Source organism: Scomber scombrus, chromosome 22 (assembly GCF_963691925.1).
Source record: "Scomber scombrus chromosome 22, fScoSco1.1, whole genome shotgun sequence".
Classification (NCBI taxonomy): Eukaryota; Metazoa; Chordata; class Actinopteri; order Scombriformes; family Scombridae; genus Scomber; species Scomber scombrus.
In genome coordinates, this window is record NC_084991.1 from 16,352,176 (window position 1) to 16,374,271 (window position 22,096).

Below are 22,096 nucleotides of genomic sequence, written 5' to 3' on the forward strand. Positions count from 1 at the left end.
AAGTCATTTTGGTCAGATCATTTTTAACTGCAAAAAATAACCCAGGAAAAAAGAAAGAACTGACCATCTTCACCTAACTATTTACTATGCAGAAGTTAAGCATTCCAGTCACAGGTCTGTGTCCTAGTGCTGAGCACAGAGCCGGAGGAGAGCACAAACACACACAAAGCCGAGGTAGGGCCAAACAACACAAAGGCTTGCAGTCTAACGGGAATGTACGTGAATCTCTCCTTAGACAGGAATTTCCAAACAAGCCTGTGTGCATCTCACTGTACCTGCGTGCACATCCCATAACAGCACATACTTGGAGCATAAACCACAAATCTTTTCTTCTATCCTCAATCAATATAAACTGTTGCTGAACCCTGACATCAAAATTGAATCAGGTAAAGTCCCTAAATCTACTCAAAATTACAGGATTTAATAGAGAAATTCAAAGAATTATGTAGCTGAGAGTTTATATTGTGAATATTGAAATACATTGTGTAAACATGGTACTTGGCTTGAGCTCTTATGCAAACAATTTCACTGATGATTGAAATCTAACGTAGCTAAAAATCTTGTTTTTGCTGCCCTCTAGTGGTTTAAGTTATCATCATGCTATAGTAATCATCAGAGATGTGTCAGTACACTGTAACATCACTGTTAGTTAGTTATTGTCCTAGAAAACTGCCATAAATTCTTCTGAAACTTTAACAGAGCACACGAAACACTTGCAGATTGTTAAAATATTGAATATATTGTACCACGTGGAGATTACAGAAATCATTCAGCATCTCAAATATGTGTTTTTTATTACACATCACAAAACTCTAAATAAAAAAATGCAATAGCATTAACACATAGATGTCATCAACTAAGAATACAAGTACATTTGAAAGTAAATCTAATTAAATTAATATGTAGAGACATGGTAATTGATGAATGATTAACATAGAACTCAATGATAAACTATAATCATGCAGTTTTCAGTTTAGTGGAAAAAAGCAGTTTGTATGGTTAAGTGTTTGTTGAACTTTAGTTGAAGACAGAGAACAAAGTGTCCTTAGGAAAAAGTCAGACAGAAAAAAAACACTTCTGAGTGGCTTTCCCATCTTGGTAGTTGTGATTCAGGAGAAGACACAGGACATATCGAGAGGATTTATCAGTCCGTGTGTTCCTTGAGCTGAGCTTTTGAGAGATTCCAGCACGGATGAAATGAGAAGTGTATTGACTAGAGGACACAGGAAGAGACAAACAAGTGTGTAAAAGTCAAGTGCATAGCTCAGCAAATGCATCCACAGGAAACAGTGAATTCAAAACTAAAAGGCGTAGTTGTGTGTTTTGTATTATGGGAGCAAAATAGATTAATACATGGTAAACTGTATAAAAGACAGCTAAGGAAAATGCTGCTCAGTGGATTAATACCACCGGGTTTGATAACAACCGCCACAGAAGAGAAGTGAATCATTTCTCATGGGGCCATACAGGAGGACGCCCTAATTGAGACACACCAACGTTTCATCATGGGTTTAGGTGCAAATGATTAGAGGAAAATGCCACACATCTTCTGACTTGTGTTTTGTAAAGGTCAGACAGTGGGGGAGAGCCTGTGTGGAGAGGGTCTCCGCTATCTCCCAGAACAGTCCTGGAGGAGCCCCCAGGGAGCCGCTCACCGGAACAAAAACAGCATGTGTGGCGCTCAGTGTGTGTGTGTGTGTGTGTGTGTGTGTGTGTGTGTGTGTGTGTGTGTGTGTGTGAGCTGTGTTTGAGGCCAAGTCTTGAAAACAGAGCTCAGTTTGAACAGCAGTGCAGAATGATGGCCTTGTTTGATGATAAAAACACAATAATAAGGATGACAAACAATGGCTCAGTGAGAGCTTTGGAGCTGAAACAGCTGAAATTGAGGACCTCTGTTTATGCATGGATGCCTCCATTACACTAATTATATTATATCTACGCCTCCAAACACCCACTAAGTCACTTATCCTCCCACTCATCTCTGTGCCCCTTTTCTTTATTATAAGCCCCATAATATCACTAGTACAACTCCAGTAGCTCTCCATTAGCCTCTTTTAGGATCATGAAACTACAACTCCTCAAACAACTCTTTTTTTCTTCTTCTCTCTTTTCTCTTCAGCTCTCGTATATTTTAGCCATGTTATTTACATGGTAAAAAAAGGCTTTTCAAAGAGAGCCAGGGGGGAACACAAGTGGATTAAACTTTCAATAAAGACTTCTTTTCAGGGTTGACAGGTTGGTGAAATGCCGAAAAACAACCTTCTTTTAGTTATGGCTCAAGGGGTAAACATTTCAAACAAATACTTGAGAACGTTCAAATTAACGAAGCTGTGACAGATTGCCACTGTTAAAGTTTGCTCTCAATTACAATGAGCAGACCTGCTTTCAGTTCCATAGTGCAGTGTGCTGTATGCATGTATCAAATCACCACTGTGTGTTTAAAATGTTCAACTGATCCACATAGACAAACACAAAGTCTATCAAGAGTAAAATGTGTCAAAAATAATATATTATATATATTATATTGGGCCCTAAAAAGTTTATATTTTAAAGATTTGAATAACAACAAACTTCAGGGGCTCCAAAGGTCCCAAATTGTCAAAATGGCAATTACTTATTTGATTAATTGCATGTTGTGTTTGTATTTTTGGTAATACGCACACTAAAACACAATTAAAACTTGTCTTGGCCTTGTCTTATTAGGCCTTGTGTCAAATAATATATCAATTGATTTAATGCTACGTGACATTTAAACACATTTGTTTAAGGAGCTCAAAAAGGTCCATAGTAGATTTTTTTTGCCCCTGCATGTGGAAGCTTCATTCATTATATTTCTATAATGCTTTAACGAAATTAATTAGACAATTTTTGCATTCATAAGACCACAAATTCATGAAGTGACTGTCTTGTCTTCGCAAAAACACTGACTTCAGGTTTGTCTTCAGCTGCAACAGTATTCAAAAGTATTAGGTTTCTCCATTTACTGAATGTCAAAGCTAAAAGGCTAAACACTGATAGATGTACCGCCTTGAGAGAATATGCTGAACAAGGCTACACAATGTGAATATTTTGAGTCAGCAGGGTTTGATCATGCTGATATGGGTGTGCTCCATCCACAGCTTTCATCCTGACCATTAATCTCCATTCCTTTCCTTGAAGAATGCTATGCAGCTGGATCACCTGTGTACAGGCTTGTGGTTTCGGGGGACGTCTTATCACCGCTCCTTGTCCTTTCTTGCTTTTCTCTCTCTGTTCGGTGCCTTTTGATTGCTAGAAATAGCCGGGTTTGTTCCCTTCAGATCCTGGCTGTCTGGCTACTAGACCTGTGCAGTCCGATCCCCCCGGCAGCGGCTGACAGCCCAGAAACAGAGCTCCATCCCTCAAGCCCCACACTGTTAGCATCAGCAGTCACCGCCTCCCTCTTTCCTCTCTCAGACACTCACTCCCACTCTTGCCCACACTCTCTAAAAGCGCCAATTTAGAGATGTCTGTCTAATTGAATAGACAGCATTCATCGTTATGTGTGTGTGAGTGTGTGTTTGTGTGTGTGGTCCTCTCAGGCATCCACTGAAAGTACCTTGAGTCACTTGTTCATTAAAGTATGCTGGATGAGAAAGCTTTTGCACACAGCGTGGGCAGTTTTGTCTGCCTTTTGATTAAGCCATCCTTCCTCTTTTCTTTTTTTTCCCCCATCCTGTCTGGCCCCCTCCCTCTATCTGTTCCCTTTTCCCCGTCTTATTTAATCTATTAGCAGAGAAATGTACAGAGAATTTGTATTCCTGTCCACTTGAGTGTATCTCTGTTCATTTAATTTTGCTTGTAAACAGACTCTGGAAGTTCACATTGGCAGTGACACAGTGACAGCTTATTAAAGAGCCCAGAAATCACAAACTTCTTGAAAGGGAGAATGCACTTAATGTGCAGTGGATTAAGGCAAAATAACGCTGCTGCAGAGACTCCTGCCAGTCACGACTCACCCATGAATAATACAGTAAAATGCAAAATATGAATAACGGTTTTGATTTTGGAGGTTCAACACAATCTACAGGTTTGTTTCAACTGCATCAGAGTATATTTAATTGATTTAATTTCATGCCAGTGAGTCCTCAGTGCACATAATTAAAGTCAGTGGACATATATTAATAACTGCATCACTTGCTTCCTGGATGCTGAAATGATATTCTAACCAAAATCTCTCTTCTTAATATTAAACATTCATCCCCAGCAGGCTTGAACACGACTGTAAAAAGTTTGGGGTTTTTATTTTTCTTCTTCTTTTTGGTTAGTTTTTCCTACATTCCTAATTCAAATCATATCATTCAGTTCATTGCAAATATTTGTTACAGTCACAGTTTTATGTTTTAAGTTAAGCAATTGCATGATTATTCATAATGTTAAACTTCTAGCTTCTTATAGTTTGAATCCAAGGCTATTTCATTTGTTTTATTCAAAGTGAAACTCAGTGCTACAGCCTTGAATCACATTGAATACACAACATCAAGAAAATAGTTAAGATGAAAACAGAGTTAAGATGAAAAGACCTTCCTTGAATAGAAAGGTTTTTAGGCCTTTTTAAAAAGAAATCTGTGCTGCACCAAGATGGTTAAGAAGGCTGTTCCACAAGCAAACACCCCCACTTCTCAGAAACTGAGACAAAGATCTGTTAGTCACAATAAATTCTGATAGTGACAAGTTTTTAGTGCTTAAAAAAGAATTAGATTCAGTCCATGGAAACCTCTCAAGTACCTCTTGCAGAAAAAAACACTTTTCAGCTGCCCATCCATATGCTCAGTATCTTTCAAACATTCTTGATTTTGCCTAAATACCACTAAATCCTCTTATTCCTTGTCAGTCCCAAAGCCCAGCTTTCTTAAACTTGCAAAAAAAAAGGCATATAAAAAGTGGTCTTTCTCACATCTTTGAGATAAGTTTCATGTTTGGTCATGGTGAAATCAGAAAAACTTCAGAAAAGTTGACTTTCAAAAGATAACTTTTTCACATGAAGTTAGCATTGAACTCAGCTCTCAGCATCAATGAAGGTTTCTCACAGTCAGGATCTGTGCTGTCAGAGCAGGACAGAGAAGTTTGACTCTGATGATGTGGATCAAAATGAAAGCACTTCCACCAAATCAATACAATTTTAACTCTGTGTGATGTTGAGAGACTTTCCTCTGCTTCAAAGTCTGCATGCCAATCCAGCTGTGTGACTTCAATATTTGTATGTGATCGTTGAGCCACATCAAAGAACTCATGGAGGAAAAAATAGATGTTTTACTTTTTGTGCACAAAGAATGTTTTTGCATTTTAAAAAAAGTCTTCTGTTCATGCATATCTCATTTTTATGTAAAGTGCAAATATAAAAATGCATAAATTATGTGTTACTACTTTTCAGATTATTTCTTATAACTTCAAAATTCATATCAAAGCTCCCCTCATTTTTTATAACTTTAAAATGTGGTTATGGTGCCTCCTTAAACCCAAAATTTGAGTCTCAATTAGTTCTAAAAATGTTTAAGGTGCTACCAAATCCCGAACTCTCAAATGTTCTCTTTCTCAGCTTCAAATTAATTGAGAAAAAGGAATTATGGGACATTTTAAGGGAACAAATCAGGGAGTGTATTTTTGAATATTTAAGTTATAGCAAAATAAACTGAGGGATATCTGATTTTAGAGCCCCCTAGTGGCTATGGGGCACTAAGCAGAAATGTAGTTTGCTTATTTGGGCTGGTTCTGGTACTCATATATTTAAGACAGCAGGCTGAAGGCTTGGTGCGCCACTACAGCACAGGATTCAAATCCAGTGCACAACTACATATCGTATACCACACACTAGATAGAAGATATTGCTCATCCTCTGGATATAACTGGGTTTTTTGTCTCAGATAACTTACATCTACCACCTACACACACGCCAACATTTCCCCACAGAGGTTTCCCACCCACTTTCCCCAAACCAGGCGTCACACTGCGAGGCTGAGAGGAAGCACGACTATAGCTGCTGGTGGAGCGATAAAGCCTTAAGGTACCTGTAATCCCACACAGCTGCTCACATACACTGCATTATGGTGGTGCAACTAGTCCTACAGCAGAGTATAGGACCAGGATTAACAGTAAACTGAGAGCATGTACTGTAAGAGTAATACAATCAATTTTGTTGTTTTGTTGTCATAGGTGCTGAGGATTTCTTTCTCATTTTCTCCTGAAGTTTGACTTTCCACAGGTGGCGCACTTCTGCTCAGACCATCTTCCATTCATTTTATACAATTCAGAATCCTGTTTGGAACATCAATTGCAACAGAGAGCAGCTATTTAGAGCAGCAAACATAAGCTTTTATCCGTTGATAAGAGCGAAATCCAATGTCACAGATTACTACTTTGTAAAAACTCTGTGAAAAGTTGTATATTTCATCAACTACATTTTGGTGTGGTGCACCTACTTTTACTTTTCTTCCAAATTGATGAGGAAAATATAAAATGTCATACTGTATGAGAGAATGACCCAGGCCACCAAATCATCCTAAAACCTTGGATAGGTAAGTATGTGTAGACTTTGTATTGTACTATACGGCGCAAAAGCGAGAGTATGAAATCAAACACCAAGTATCACTTAATAGAGTACAATGGAGCGTCAAGGTCAGTGGTTAGAAATATACAAGTGCCAATGAGCTGTGGATGCAGGATATAAAAATGTGCTGCGCTCTACAGTCAGAGCATAACATCACCTCATGTGGTGGATATTTTTATCCAAAACACATTACAGTGCAGTACCTGCTAGATTCTGCTAGACAGACAGATTAAACAGGTTTATGCATCAAGTTTTGTAGAAAATTACATTGGATGTGAGGGTAATGTGAAGTAGCAGGGGGCTATTTTCTGTTATCGCTGCCTATGTTGTTGTTTGTAGTCAAAGTCAAAGATGGAATAATTTACTTTTATACATTTGAGTTCATTTAGTATTCCTGTTTTACCAACTGGAGTATTGCACTGTGCTGCATGTGAGTCAAGAGAGAAGATGTGAGTGAAACTGTCAAAGGATTCATTAGTGTTCCTCTCCCACCTCATCCTCCTCACATTCAGCCTGCAGATCTCAGGCATCTTGAGGGAAGCCGTGGTGACAGCGCTGGCAACATTAGCTCGGGAGGAATGCTAAACTGTGCTGTCACTGAGACGCGCACGAGATGAGAAGTTTTGACTGTGTGACATCAACACGAGACAATAACTGAAAAAAAAGTCTAGGCAGAATTGTGTTTTTTCATTTTAGCAAAACAAATTGAGGTGGATTGTTTTGACAGCTCTTCCCGCCATTTTGAGAAGATGTAACACCATGTTTACAGTATAAATGTCGTGCTGCTGACAAGGCTACTGAAGAATATATATATATGATCAGTAGGCCATATGATACATATATATTTACCCATCACATTCAAACTGATTCTCTCCTGAGCCCACATACTATGAATCAGAGGTCCTTTTATGTTTTTTTTCTCTTCTTACCTTCTTGAAATAGGTATCAAGAGCACAGGCCTATAAGGTGCCTGATGTTGACTAACAAAAGATGGCTTCTTTGTTTCACTGAAGCACCAGAGCCCCACTGGTTCCCTTGTATCCTGTGTGGCAGTGGAACAAAGCTCGACTGCAGATTACGAAAGCCTCACAAAGGCAAACAGTAGTAAATTTCCCTTCAGGCTTAGGCTTACCTCAGATCACACGGCAGCAGTGGAGAGAAATATGGTTCAGCGTCTGCAAGATGCACATCACACACCCTCAACCAGTCAAGGACCCCACAAGCCATGCCTGGAAAAAAGCCTATTGATTTTAAAATGACAATAATAGTTGGTCTCTACAGCCCAGAGTCGCTGTATTACCTCGATATCCGTCCAATTTCAGGGATGACTGCAACCGAGCAAGTTTACGCTTTTTAATCACTAACTGTGTGATTTGGAAGGAGGCAATCATCAGTGGTCATTTTCAACTATTTTCTCTCAAGGACACCACTCAGTGACCCTTCAATTGGCACCACATGTGTCCAGCATGCAGGCAGGTGTAGACTCACTGTTAATTATTATGCACATGTCCAAACTCTCTGTTTGATTCCCATCTCCAATTTGAAATGTTTTGTTGATTAATATTCACTCACACTCTGCTCCCAGGTGGACAACCTGCAGAGAGACGGGAGTTTTAGATGCAGCGTTCAATAACAGTGTTTCTCTGCTGCTTTGGTTGGGGATTTGTTCCTCCCTGCAGTTTTTCCACCTCAAATACCCTCAGCAGCCTGTCTGAAACTTAAAGATAGCTGGAAAGAGTTCAGGTGAACCTGGAGTCTCGGTTGTGTTTTTGTTATTTATATCCTTGCAAACTTCTTTAAGTTTATGGCTGAATAAGGAACATGTTATACATATTGCCACTTGTTCTGCTGGAAAATTGCTTTAAATCATTATTTTTTAAATGCCTGAAGCTCATTTTTTGCTTAAATTAGTGGAAAAAATCTATCAATCTGTTGAGAAAATTTCAGACTAACTTATTCAAAGTTTTTTTTACTGTCTTCTTTCAACACATTCCAGGAAAAATGATAGACACGGCAATCTGCCTTTAAAAAAAGAGTTTTCCCAGCAGCAAAATCTGTTAAAATTTCGAAAACTTTCTTCAGACTCACACCTCTAAAAACTAAATTTCACATCTTCATGAATAAAAGATCACAACTGAATATAAGTCACTGGTAACTCATCGCTGTGAAATATTTCAGCATATTCACACTGTTAACTTACTCCTCTACACCTTCCCATAGATCACTAAATTATAACTTCTTTTTTTTTCTTTTTTCTTTTTTTTGTACAGCTGTAGGTGGTTTGAAATTAGATTTTGGTGCTAAATGATGATTAACATTTCCTAGTCCCACTTCACTTCTCCTTATGGAGCTAGAAAACTAAAATATCGTTTTTTTCAGCAAAGTCAAAAGCAGTTTCTTCTCAATGGGAGGCAGATATTTGTAGTAAGAAACTGTTTTGATGATGATATTGGTTTCTTTTGGGCTCTCATTATCTTGTATCCATAATGGCCCCGACCTCTTATCTGCACTCTGTTGCAGTGCTTGCATTTAATGGCACTCACAACCAGCATCCTTTCGAAGATATATTGAACAGGGCTTTTCTCTTCCACTCTCTGTGTGGGTTTTTCTACCTTCAAACAATAGCAGAGATGGCCTTAACGTTTACCTTGCCTCACTGTCAAACTGTTTGCGTGTCTTTGTTTCCTACTGCTCGATGTCCCATTGATTTCCTCACAGTGATTCTCCAGCTTAGACTGGACTAAATGATATCCATGCCCCCCCAGCCCTTCACTGTGATCTCCATGTGAAGGTGTTCAAAAGCCTTTTTTGCAGTGTAGCTGTCATATCGAGTGAATGACCTCATCAACTACACACTGGCCTCTACTGGGTGAAATAAGTTATTGCCTGAGGAAAGGGAAGCAGAGCAAGGGTAGAGATATTTTTTTGGGGATGATAGGATCATTTCAAATGGGTTTCTGTAGATGGAAGATGTCAGCAGCATTAAGGTTTCATTTGAAAATATCATCCATGTTGATGGGTAGTTTTAGAGTATGATGCAGCGCAGAAATGAGAAAACCGAGTTTCTCTGTTACTTCTTGTGAACCTGCGTGTCCTCTCATCTCCCCAAAACACTTTTTTTGGCAGGCTTTGAATTACCTGCACTCATCCCTGCCTAAATTGTTCAAATATGTTAGAAGTTGATCAAACAGAAGGGCTTTCTGAGCGCGAGGCTGACAGAGCTTCCCCTGCGGGCTGTTGGGGATCAGACATGAAAACAGGGAAAGAACAAAGGCTTGTCGGGACTGTTAAAGACGACTGGACCACAGCAGCCCATCAAAATTCATTCAGTGAAACAGGCGTGAAATATCCACCGACTGCAAGCAGCTCTCAAACATGTCAAAACTCCACTTCTGTCTCTCAGAAAATACAGTGTCAAAAAAGGGAGATACTATGAGACGTTACATCACTTGCTGTTTGTCTTCCTCAAATATAAATCAGTAAATACAGTCTCTGTAAAGTCATGCTTTTATCTGTGAATATTTCACAAATATTTGCTTATGCAGGTCATTTTAACTGATTTATTCTCTCCTGATTCATTTAGGAGAGATTATTTACTTTCTTATTTATGACTAAACTTGTAAATAATATTAGTTAAAGATGACTAATCAATATTGATAAAGTATCCATAAGTCAAATGACTAATATGAAAGGGTTTGCTTGTAACTAAGAAGCTCAATAAACCGGCTGTACGCCACCAGCCAAGCACCATGTGGCATACAAGAAAAGTTAACAATAAGTTGGTGAAAAAGCATTTAGCTGCTAAAGAGCCAGGAGTGGTGGAGACTACAAACAGAGCTAAAAGGAGAGTGAATATTGACTTAAAATGTTCAAGTGGGCAAACACGCAACTCGAAATGAATGCTGAAGTTCATTACATTTGCAATCATTTATATAAGCTAAGGCATAGAAGAGGAAATGTATTTTGTTTTATTTGTGTTTTCCTTTACATTAACAGTAGATGGATGGAAGGAGCGACAAGTCTATAATGGAAAGGTATCCTGAAACTTTTTGCATTGTGTGGTTGTTGTTTTTGTGGTTAAAATATAATAACTTGTTTATTTTATTTTTCTATGCAAAATTTGAGGTGAAACAGGCATTTCTTGGAGACACCCTTCCATGACAGAGAAAGACTGCTATTTTTAACTTGTTTACTCCAGTTTGCAATGATAGTGTCACTCAACTCCTATTCTGCTGGGCTCTGTGTGACCCTCAATGAATCAAACATAGCTTGCCACAGACTAGATTCACTATATTCCTGGACCCAGTGACAGTCTTATTTCCAGCCATCGAGGAAGCAGGGGAAAAGTTATTTACTGAGGATGGTGGACAGAGGAAGATTGGACATCCCTGATCTGTCAAGGACGTGACTTTTGGCCGAAGCACATCCTTCACTTTTATTGCATTGTCTTTGGGGCCATTTGGCATGAGGATATGGGATTGGGAGGCTAACATGGCGCACTGCCTTCATCTAGCACTGTCTTCCCCTGCTAAGTTTCCTGGACAGAGATAAAGCCCAGACTATAACCTGTAGAGTCTGGAAATACTCAGTCGATTCTTTATCTGGCCTCACTTTCCAGAGGAAAGTGCTGATCTGAGGCAAAAATTCATTAGACCAACTAGCATGAATGATGCACTATCTGGATGTCTATCACAACTCTGAAGAAAACTTAAGCGTTCAGTTTTGAAATATCTGTGATACCAGCTGGCTGGAAGTTAATTGAACACCTGTTTTCCCAGAGAGTCCTCAGAAATCTTGCCTTAACACAAAACTTAATAAACATGTAAATAACTTTTTATATGTGATGTCCTTGACTTGAAATGAGAAAAATAGAAGAAGAAAAAAAATGATAGTAATTGGCATGTAATTGGCATCCAGGTCCCAGGAGGAAACCAAGGTGTGTGTATGTGCATGTGTTTGAGAGTTGGAGTTTTAAGTGGAGAGCAGTCACCGAGGAGGGCACGTGCAGCACCACAGAGATTCACCGCCTGAGGTCCTCTGACGTCAGCTGGAGAGGCTGATGGGAATTCAATACACAGCATCCACACCGCCTAATTTATTCCACAATAAAATTGGCTGCAGCTTGTTTGTCTGCAGTTGCATTGATGGCTCTGGCCGATGGACGTCACTGAACTTCACCACAGATTCTTCAGTTAAAGAGGTCTGAGTGAAACTCTTGGAATCTTTTTTGGCTTATTTGTTTCAATTCTAAAACAAGTGCATTCTGTTAAAATACTCTCTAAAAGCAACAATGAATTTAAAACACAATACGGCTAGTTCATTTATTCTGTTATCTGCTGCAGTTTTTTTTTTAAAATAGGACACTGACAAATATACTAAAGAGTGGTTTCAAGATAGCCACGGTATAATAATCAGGAACAAAAATGTCCCAGATTTTCCCCACTTTTTAAAATGTGGCCCAAACCAAACTCATTTAGTCTCTTTACTCAGATTCACAATGTAATATTTGCTAAAGTCCACCTCACATATATATCCTATTCACCATCACCCAGCCTCTGCAGTAAGCTATTTCTATCCATCAGGAACGCAGCCCACCACATTTTCTGTGTATCCGCTGCTGTTATTGTCTACATTTATCTGCACAAAACACTACTGGCTCCAGCTTTATATACCACACCATAAATGTGGCCATACTATATGTTGCACAATTTACAAATAAATAAGAGAGTCTATTTTGCTGCATGGACACATTTAGTCATTCCCATTCAAAATAAAAAATAAAAAAACCTCAGAGTGGCTGTGCAAATGCCAGTAGCCATTCTATGACACTGACTGTGCTCAGCTGCGGGCTGGGTGCAGGGTTAAAGGGTGAAGGCAGGAGTGTGAATGGTGGGGGGTAGTGGCTCTTGCCCACAGTTACGACCCAGGGCACTGAACATGACCTTTCAACTTGCCAGTGAGCATTAGAAGAGTCAGAGGAGACATCGAGTCCTTGTGTATCAACACTGCAGAGTGTGGCGTGGTTTCCACCTCTGTTGACACCCTATTTTACTTTAATTTGTGTCACACAAGCCACTGCAGTCAAGGTAGTTTCCCACTGTGTGAGAAAAGAGAGCAAATATGCAAAACTGACATACGGATGACTCTTTATATTAAGTGCAGAGCTGGCTGTCTCTGCAGAGCATGCAGTCTAAAGACGTATCAAGTATTTTTAGTGTGGAAAAATGTACATCTCCAGGCAGATAAAAATGTACTTTTCTTGACACATAATTAGTTTCTTTTTGACAGTTAATGCATCGTGCAAATATGAAGTTGGGTTAAAATTTAAAGGAACACGTAAATAAATGAGTGGAGAAACATTACAAATGCACAGTAAAAACTGAATCTCAGCTTATATCAATTTTGATCCTCTTTTCCTTTGAATGACAAAAAATCAGTGCTACATTCCAGATTTTGAATTAATGGGCCCTCTTGATCTATCTTTTGTACCTTTTGATCCACCATAAAAAGTATAAAGCTGTTCCTGATACTTTTGGTCTACAAATTTGTGCCCACTTAGCCTGAGGTAAAGGTAAAAAGGTTATTAAATGCCATGTTATTAAAGTCAGTTAAGGCAGGGCACAGAATGGGGTACCCAGTGGTCCGAAGAAAAAAAGAAAACATTTGTTCTCTACTACTTTCAACTTGACCTCATGGAGCACTGAGTGGGTGAGAAGCTGGTGAGGGATTGTGTCATTACCGTGGCACCGACTTGCTCTTCTGATTCTCAAGAGTGCAAGACAAGAACGATTAAGGACTTCAACGGAGGAGGAATTGGCTATTCAAATGAGATTTTCAGAGTGTTCCCAAATGATTATGTTTAAAGGTCACCTGGGCAGGTGTTCAAAATCTGACTTGCAAGAAAGAGTACTTTAATGTACGTGTTAGGGTACTTCCCCAGGGACAAGCTTTAAGATATTGCTCTATTCTTTTTCTGGAAGCACAGAGGTGGTCACCTGGCATCCAAGGACATCTCTTGGTAAGTTTTCATCTCCCTATTTGTATGCCAATTTCTGTACATAAAAGACCTGAGCGGATATCGAAAAAGAGAATATGTTTCATGCCTTCACTCCACCAGTAAAGAGTAGGGGTGTCTGGGGTGCAGTTAAATGCATATCCCAGTTCAATTCCAAGCAGTCCTTGTGCATGTTACAAAAAAACAAGTGGAACAACAGTAGACAACATTTATTACATTAAAATACACAAATGCCCTCTAAGATGGGCAGCAGCAGAGAAATATATTGATGTATTAGAGTTACTCATGCTTCCTTAACTGTATAATCTTGCTGTGTCCCCATGTATATTTGTACATAGTTGATACCAACACGCACAGATAAACAGCCTTTATTGTCATGGCATGGTCATATTACACCTTTAAACAAACTCTGACACATTTGGCATTAAGCCCCTCGCCAGGGAGTCAAACAGATCTCTTCCTCTTCCTTTTCTTCATCTTCATACAGCGGTAGCAGACTACATTGGCTCGTTTGGTTTGGAATGATCACTGATAGGGCTTACAGACTTAAAAGTGCATACAAAAAAAACAAACTCAAATCCTTTTATCCAATCCTGTTACTCTAAAAAACTCTACATTCCTCTTATGCTAAACACTTTTGCCTTCTCTATATTCCTTTTTCATTTCACTCTTTCCCCTTCATACTTTTTGCATTTCATAACATACTCAACTGTTTCTTCTGCTCTGCAAATTTCACACCTTCTGCTTTCATGTTGTTTTCTTTAATCCAGTATGCCCTGCTCAGAACCTTGTAAGGATCTTCTCTCTCCTATTCCTACCCTCATTTCTCCATGCAATGGTCAAACAGATCTCATAAGACACCTGGCTCTTTTCTAGTGGTTTTCCACCAATAGAAATCTTCCACTTGGACATGGTGCTGTGGCCTAGAGGGCATGTAGGTGTACAAACTCCAGCAGATGGCATCGTTTTGGCCCACAATATTCATCAAAGCTGAAATGAAGAGACACATAGTGAAGACAAAAAAATGGTTGTATTCAGTAACAAAGGCCAGGTGTTCAGTGAGATCTGCTTGATGATGAAACATATCAGAGTTTGTTTAAAGGTCTAACATGACTATGCCATGACAATAAAGACATTTTAATTGTTTTAAAATAGAGTATCTTGGAGTTTTCTTGTATTTTAATATCTACAATGTATTCCTATCAAAGAGCACCTCAAACAAACTCAGTTTGAGTCCAGGAAGCTCCTACCCAAACATTTTTAACACACTGATAAACTTGGGCACAGTTGTAATGGAAACACAGCTTGTGTCAGAAACTCAGAGATGGTTTTCCCACTTCTTGGTGAACAACAGTTTAGCTTTGTGTGCCAGTTGAGTACAATAACCTCCTTCTCGGATCACTGGCAACTCTCAGAGATAAACTTTTGAGGATGGAAAGTGGCAGAGGTGTGTAGAGTGGATGTCTGGAGGTGAAACGATGCCTCTTTGACCAGACAATGCATCAAGCAGTCTTAAATGCCCACAGGTCTAAACAATATGAATTCACATTGTGCTTTTGTCTTCCTCTCCCAGGATGCTGCCTTGTACTGTACTGTCCCCGTCATGTACTGAACAGCATGTGAACTGTTGCTTTACTTGCCCCACTAGCATCTTTACACTCCAGCTGAGACAGAGGGCAAGGCCACAGCCATGGCCTGGTGTTTATGGTCAGATGGAATGTGAACTCCAAGTGAGAAAAAAGAGGGGAAGTTATAATGAGGCATCCCCCCTCTGCTGGTTGTTTGTTTGGACAGACCGGCTGTCTCACAGCACAATCTGTGGAAGGAATACTAATGCATATGACTAATGATTCTCTCTCGCCTTTCTCCCACTGGACTCTCTTCTTTCTCTGCTCCCTCTCCTTTTGCCTCCATGAGGATGAAACTTTTTACTCTCAAGTGAGAGATTCAGAATGCATTATTCAGTTACAACTAAAGGGACAGCTGTGACGTGCAAACACATTTTAGAGTATTTAGGGCAAGTTGCGAGTGTCTGACAGAACATTTCCACCCCTTGGGCTTTGTTGAAAGCACCCCCACCTTTACTGATCCGGGTTTTTAATCACTTATTGGTGGGTGGACATAGAACAGTCGTTGGTGTTTGCAGCCACAGAGTGGGCCTGTCTAATTCTCCCCAGCCATCTTAGGTGTTTACATTTCCAAATCATACTTTCCCGAGAATGCAGTGCCTTGAGGGAGGAACAGGAAGACAACCCAGAGCCGCAGAAACTCTCCACTGGGCCAGATTAAAACCTGCTGAGATTTAACCAAGGATTAGACACCCCCTTTGGCATTAGGAGGCTGTATAAACTGTTTTAAATTATTTTGGTATTAAGTATTGAAGATTTTGCCCTTCAAGCAGCCTAGTAACCACTGTTTGGCCTGATAAAAAGACCGACAAAAAGGAAAAGGCAGATATTTTTTAAAGATCTAAACATATTTTATTGAGTCAGTTGAAGAGAGTTATGCTAAAGAACTTGGAGCTTTTTTTCATGCACTTGATTGAATTTCATGATAAACTACGCAAACCCCTCTAATCAGAGGAGTTTGTCAACCCTGTGCAACATAACCATTAGCAATCCAATTAGCAATGGGATTGGAATAGAGACACTAATTGGCAGATAGTGTTCCACAGCGATGCTCGCGATCAATTTAACTTTCCATTTAACATCAGTGGCCACATCAGAACAAATACCTGGATCCCTGTGAGTAAGAGCGACCTACTACTGCGCGTGCCTAAATGCTTTCTCCCCCTCTTTTATAACACTGTTTATGCCTCGCAAGCATCACATTCTCTCTGTCGAAATTATTATAATACCGCTTATAACTCTATTGGCCGGGTCGAATCCACTCCTCTTGGCTACAAAGCACCCAAAGAGTGGCTCTAAATAAAATGAGATTGCATTGATTGGGCCAATAGATTACAGCATTTAGGTGGAACTTTAGGGGGTATTGGCTGTTATTTAATAGTCTCCTCAGGGTTTACCTCTCTGCCATTTAACAAGGTCCTGCATTGGGGAGAAAGTTTTCAAGTTGATACCTAGTGGCTTACTTTTATTTCTGTTGTACCCGTTATCATTATCAAAAGAAGCATTCACAGAAGAATGACCAGGTGTTTATTATTATTATGACATTTTCTTTAAGCAACTACCACTGCAATCATATAATGCATACTCATATAAAGCAGCATTGTTTGTCCAGCTCTTTGTCTGACTGAGTTTTGAGCTTTCCTCTAATGACATGGTACGTGACAGGGACAGGATCGTCCCTCAGTTCATTAGATGAACACAAACACTACACACTCCCCTGTGCTTCACACTCTGAAGTCTGTACACACACAAACTAGGGGTGGGGGTGCACTCTAAGGACTTGTATTCCCTGTATGACATTGCTAAAGATGCACAACGACGGCATCTATGTCTAAAGCGTTAAAACCATACACTGTAGGAACCATTTAAGCTGCTTGTGCGATAATTAAAAAGCATTCAAGCATATATATGCAAATGTGCTACTTATTTACAAGTTGCATAACTAAAACTGCTCGAGTCAGTATTTTTATATTAGCAATAAGTCAAATAACTATTGTATGTGTGAAAAAGTCACTAATAATGAAGAACCCACATAAACTTCGGATATACAGAGCTTTTTAGCATCTTTCTTCTCATTGTTTTGGTGTTACACCCCACAACATCACTATTCTGACTAGCTTTCATCACTCTCATCAATTTTGATTCCAGACACAGCTGTTTTCAATGACAACTACTAGAAACTACTACTATTACACTACTTCCCCAGCACCAAAAGGCAAAGTTATCAACTAGCTGGTGAATATTGTGCTGAAGGAGAACTGAAAGGAGTGTGACTATTGGACTTTGTCTGGCAGACACAAACAAGACTCCAAATGAATGCTAATGCTCCTCCCTGTCTGCTCAAAGTGCAAATAGCTAACTTTTTGCTAACATTTTAGCCATCTAAACTTTATAAGGTGATTACATGTTGTGTTTATAGCTTGTTGCACAGGCCAAAAAAAATATTTATGGCTGTGGATTCACATTTTTTCTGACCATTATTCAGTCAGTGCATTAAAATGTTAGATTTGTCATTGTTTGTTTACTTCTATTCCAGACAGCAACTCATTTCCAAACATTTCTGTATGCTACCGTATGAAAATGAATTAGCACACTCTTAAAACGTGCTTATGCAGCGTGTAACATTATCATTGTCAGAAATTGAGTTAATTGATTGAGTGCCGGAAATTCCCAACACACAACAATTTAAACTGGGCAAAAAAAATAATGCAGGGTTAGGGTTAGGGTTAGGGTTAGGGTTAGGGTTAGACCTAAAGTTCACTGTGATTGAACTGGAGTTTAAAGACACCACTTAAAGATTGTCATATCTCAAAATGGATGCCTGAAACGATAGACAAAGTACTTCAAAATGTCCAAAACATTAATGAATGAATGAATGAATTAATTAATTAATTAATTATGGTTCTCCACATGATAGCAGAGTGTGTTGTTCTAATTAGGCTAAAACTCACAAAACCACTTATATGGTCATTGAAATCTTAATGTGCCACAGACCAGCACCAAAATACAATCAAATGCATCAAATTAAAAATAGTCTTACATTACAGCTGTTTACTTTCTCAGTAGGTACAGTACCAAATTTGCCCTCTCTTCTTTCATATACCATCAGGCCTGGGGACAGTTTGTGCGTGTTTGTCCGTGTGTGTGTAAGTGTATGTGGGTGGTTGTGTGACAGAGTGGGACACTAATGAGCTGACTGATTACAGTAGGAAGCCTCGGGATATCATTAGCTCTCTGAGGTTCAATCAGCAGATCAAGCCAACAGCACGTCAGTGAGATGCAGGTCACAATTAAATATTTGTTTTTCCAACGGAAAAGTAGAATTGCTAAAAATGTACACTTTTTTTAAGATGCAAAGCTACACAGCAGAAGTCTGACTGATCAAAAAGAAATTGAGAGATTCACAGCGTGCCACAACACTTGCACACCTACACACACACACACACGAACACACACACACGACTCGTGCTTTTGAATTCCACTACAAAAGGCATTAGTAGTGCCGTCAATGGGCTCCCTCGGACAATGGGGACCAACACCACACAAGAGGAACATTGTCTCATCGCCAGCTTAGAGGTTTTCCGGACAGCTTTTGATTGTCTCGGCCTTCCCTGTAATGAGATAGCTGCTTAGCTTGACGTCTCCATGAGAATGTCTGCTCCACACATGACTATTAACCCAACAGCCTCAGGAGACAGGCCCCTTGCAGTCACAGCTCATGACTACAGCAGAATAAAACACTGGCTAAAATTTCAGTGGCCAGCTCAGGCAATGTGATTGTGAACACCTCTGCATCGAATTCGACTTTCTTACATGTATTTTACTAGTTTTGGGCATTATTTTATATGTCGTAATAACAGATTCTTGAGTTTTGGGGACTTTGGTAACTTTTCTACAACAGAGGGCAATGGGTAGAAAGGCGAGTGTTAAGACAACCAGGCAGGTTTTTAAGAAGACAACACTTTAGTCAGATCAGATTAACAAAAACCAAAACCTCTTTTTTAGAGATTTATGTCCCCCAAAGTAATAATCCCTCAATGGACAGGAAAACCATGCGTACATCAAATACGGTTGGTCAACATTGAATTAGGAAGTTGGTCAACTAACTCAGCCATAATCTGTCTGTGAATGTTATCATTCGCCCAGGTCATAGTTTTCTCTGGGCAAATTGAATCGGAAGCAACCGGACTTGTTATATATCTGTGAAGACATTCCGCCTCTGGTCCAAGGATCAGTTCATGAATGTCTGACTAGTCTGTGCCGAAATGTTTATGGACAGTTTGGGAAATAATTTTACAATTTTGCAGTTTTCCTTCACAGTACTATCACATTTAATTTGTAAAAACAAGTACAACACCATAAGTGCCTTGGAGGAGCGACTGCCTGAAAGTGCGTGCTGTTTACATCAGGTTTCTTAATCCTAATAATGCCACCATGTTCCCAGATCTCAGCAATTTGCCTCACAGGTTCTACATCACCAGTAACAATAAGAGAGATGGATGAATACCATGAAAATGAATTATGATAAATGTCATTAGATTTTCCAGCTCTACTTTCCTGCTACTTTTGCGCTATGACATCTAGAACTGGATGTAGTGAAGGATCGTTCCTTGACAGGCCTCTCTCCTGGCATCTTTCCCCTCCTCTTTTCTTCTATTCCTCTCTTTATCCTGTCCTCCCTTTCTTTGGAGGCCCTCTGGACCCCATCAAGGTTCATTCTGTTCATCCCACATGTGAGGGGTCAGTGCGTACCCCACAAGAATAAACCAACCACTCAATGTGAGGATCTTTGTGTATGTCCTCATCCCCCTACCCTCTCTGTCTCCCTCTCTCTCACTTACTTGTGCCCTATAGACCAGAATTGGCTCCATTCACTGCGCTTCCCTCCCCCCTGGAGCGGACTTCTCAGGGCCCTAACAGCGCAATTCTATGCCTTATTGCTCCAGCTCCCCTCCATGGAGAACAGTCTCGTCAAAGCATTTGTGAGGACACAGAAGGAAATGAACTGGCTTTGTGCTTAGTCTTGACATATAGGCATTGATCACGTGGTGAAGTCTGTGGGGCAAGCGTTTTAACAAGAGAAAGGGCAAAATGTGTAAAATGTCTCTGAAAGGCCTCCAAGTGGCCATTTTGGAAGGAAAATGCCAGAAACTATTTAGAAATGAAGAAGTTGTATGAGTATGGCCCTACTGGCTGTCATCCAGCTTAATCCACATTGTGTTCTGACTTCCTACGGACCAAAGCTGGTCTCTCAAGCTCATCTCCACCTCATGTTTAATCTCCCCCAGCTCTTTCATTAGGACCACACCATGTGTTGATTCTAAAGAAATGAAGCGGACACCTCATTTCGAGCAAGAATGAGCCGGGGAAAGCTTTTGTCCACTGCAGGAATGCCCATAAGACAGAGAGGAACACTGTTTGGTCTGACTCGGGTTGCTATACCAGGGCTGAAGAAAGCCATGGCAACGCAAGCAGAAGGTCTGCAGGACCACATAGCGCTGATACAATACAGCAACTCGGGGTTTGTCATTCCAGTCAGGCCTGACCCAAATTACAACATCCTGGGAAAAACTGTCCCACTTAAACCAGCACACATGCACAGACATACTTAATTGGGCTTGCATATATTTAGCTGATAGCGATAATAAAGAAAACATATGGATGTTTCAAGTCTAATCACTGAGGAAACGGTTCCATTAATGATTTAACACCATAGTCCATAGCCTATGGGTGCTGGATTATTGGGACTTTTCAATTGTTTACCCAGTATGTCTACAAGCCACTTTCCCATCTGCGGTTATAATTCTCAGCATTTTAAGCTTAATAGTCTTATGTTGTCATATGTTTATTATCAACAGCCCCAGGGACAAATCTGCTTAAAATGGAAAGAGCAACACAGAAGCGATTAGGACCATGTTTACCGAAGCATTTTAGTTTAACTGTTTCATATTTTATGATAAGGCGAAATATCAGGGAAAATGCACAAATGCAAAACATTGTTTTAATCAGCAGAGAAACCTTTACATGAGCAACTTTACCAAAAGTTTTCTTGCTATGAGATTTAAAAACAATATGAACTCAACAGAAGTTGTTGTTGCCAGTTCTGGAAAACATATAAATCACACCCCTCCAATATACACTCAGATACAGTACACACTGAGAAAAACACACCAAAAAAATGGCCTTCACCCCATCTGTACTACAAAGTCTTTCCGCCCAGAATACTGCTCAACTCCAGGCTCCAAACTTTTCTGCTTTCCTGGCTGCTCACCATACCATCATATTACACCTAGCCTACGAAAGCCCATGCATCAATAAGTGTGCACCCAGTAAAGAAAAAAATCCACTTACTTTGGAGGTCTGGTAGTTGTATATCAAAGCTTGAAGAAGTAGTTTCTCTAGGTTCTTTTCATCTGCACCTCTGCCCCGCTGCCCTGCCTCTCCAATACTATTTCTCTTTGTGGGCTGAGCATACGATAGCTGTGTAGTTTTTTTGTTTTTTTTCTTGTGTTGCATGGAATGAGGGGGTGGAGGAGGAGAGTTGGTAGAGTGGGTGTTGAATGCCGGGTTTCCTGACTCGTGATCAGGAGCTCATTACCCTCAAGGTCACTCCAGGGAAACCCTGCCTGGCACTCACTGAGACACCAGAGAGAAGATGTGAGATGGGAGATGAGAGAAAAAGAAAGCGAATGAGCAGTTAAGAGCCAAAGTGCCTGGGAGATCCATGGGGACAAGGAGAAAGAACTTGGAGAGGGAGAGAGAGGAGACGGGCAGATACATATAAACAGACAGAGAAGGGAGACAGGGATCCAAATGCCAAAACAAAAACTAAATGTGACTGTATGTGCTTTGGACCGGCCCCCAGAGTGAGCAAGCTGGCAGCAGCAG

At 40.0% G+C, this 22,096-nt stretch overlaps 1 protein-coding gene across 1 annotated transcript in view; it reads right to left on the minus strand.

Moving 5' to 3' along the window:
- The window catches only part of ptn (pleiotrophin), a 40,595-nt gene extending 18,948 nt beyond the window's left edge, over window positions 1-21,647 (minus strand). The window contains exon 1 of the mRNA XM_062443877.1: window positions 21,560-21,647. The gene's annotated coding sequence lies outside the window, so the exon portion shown is untranslated. The remainder of the gene's footprint in view (window positions 1-21,559) is intronic.
- Between the last annotated feature and the right edge of the window lie 449 nt (window positions 21,648-22,096).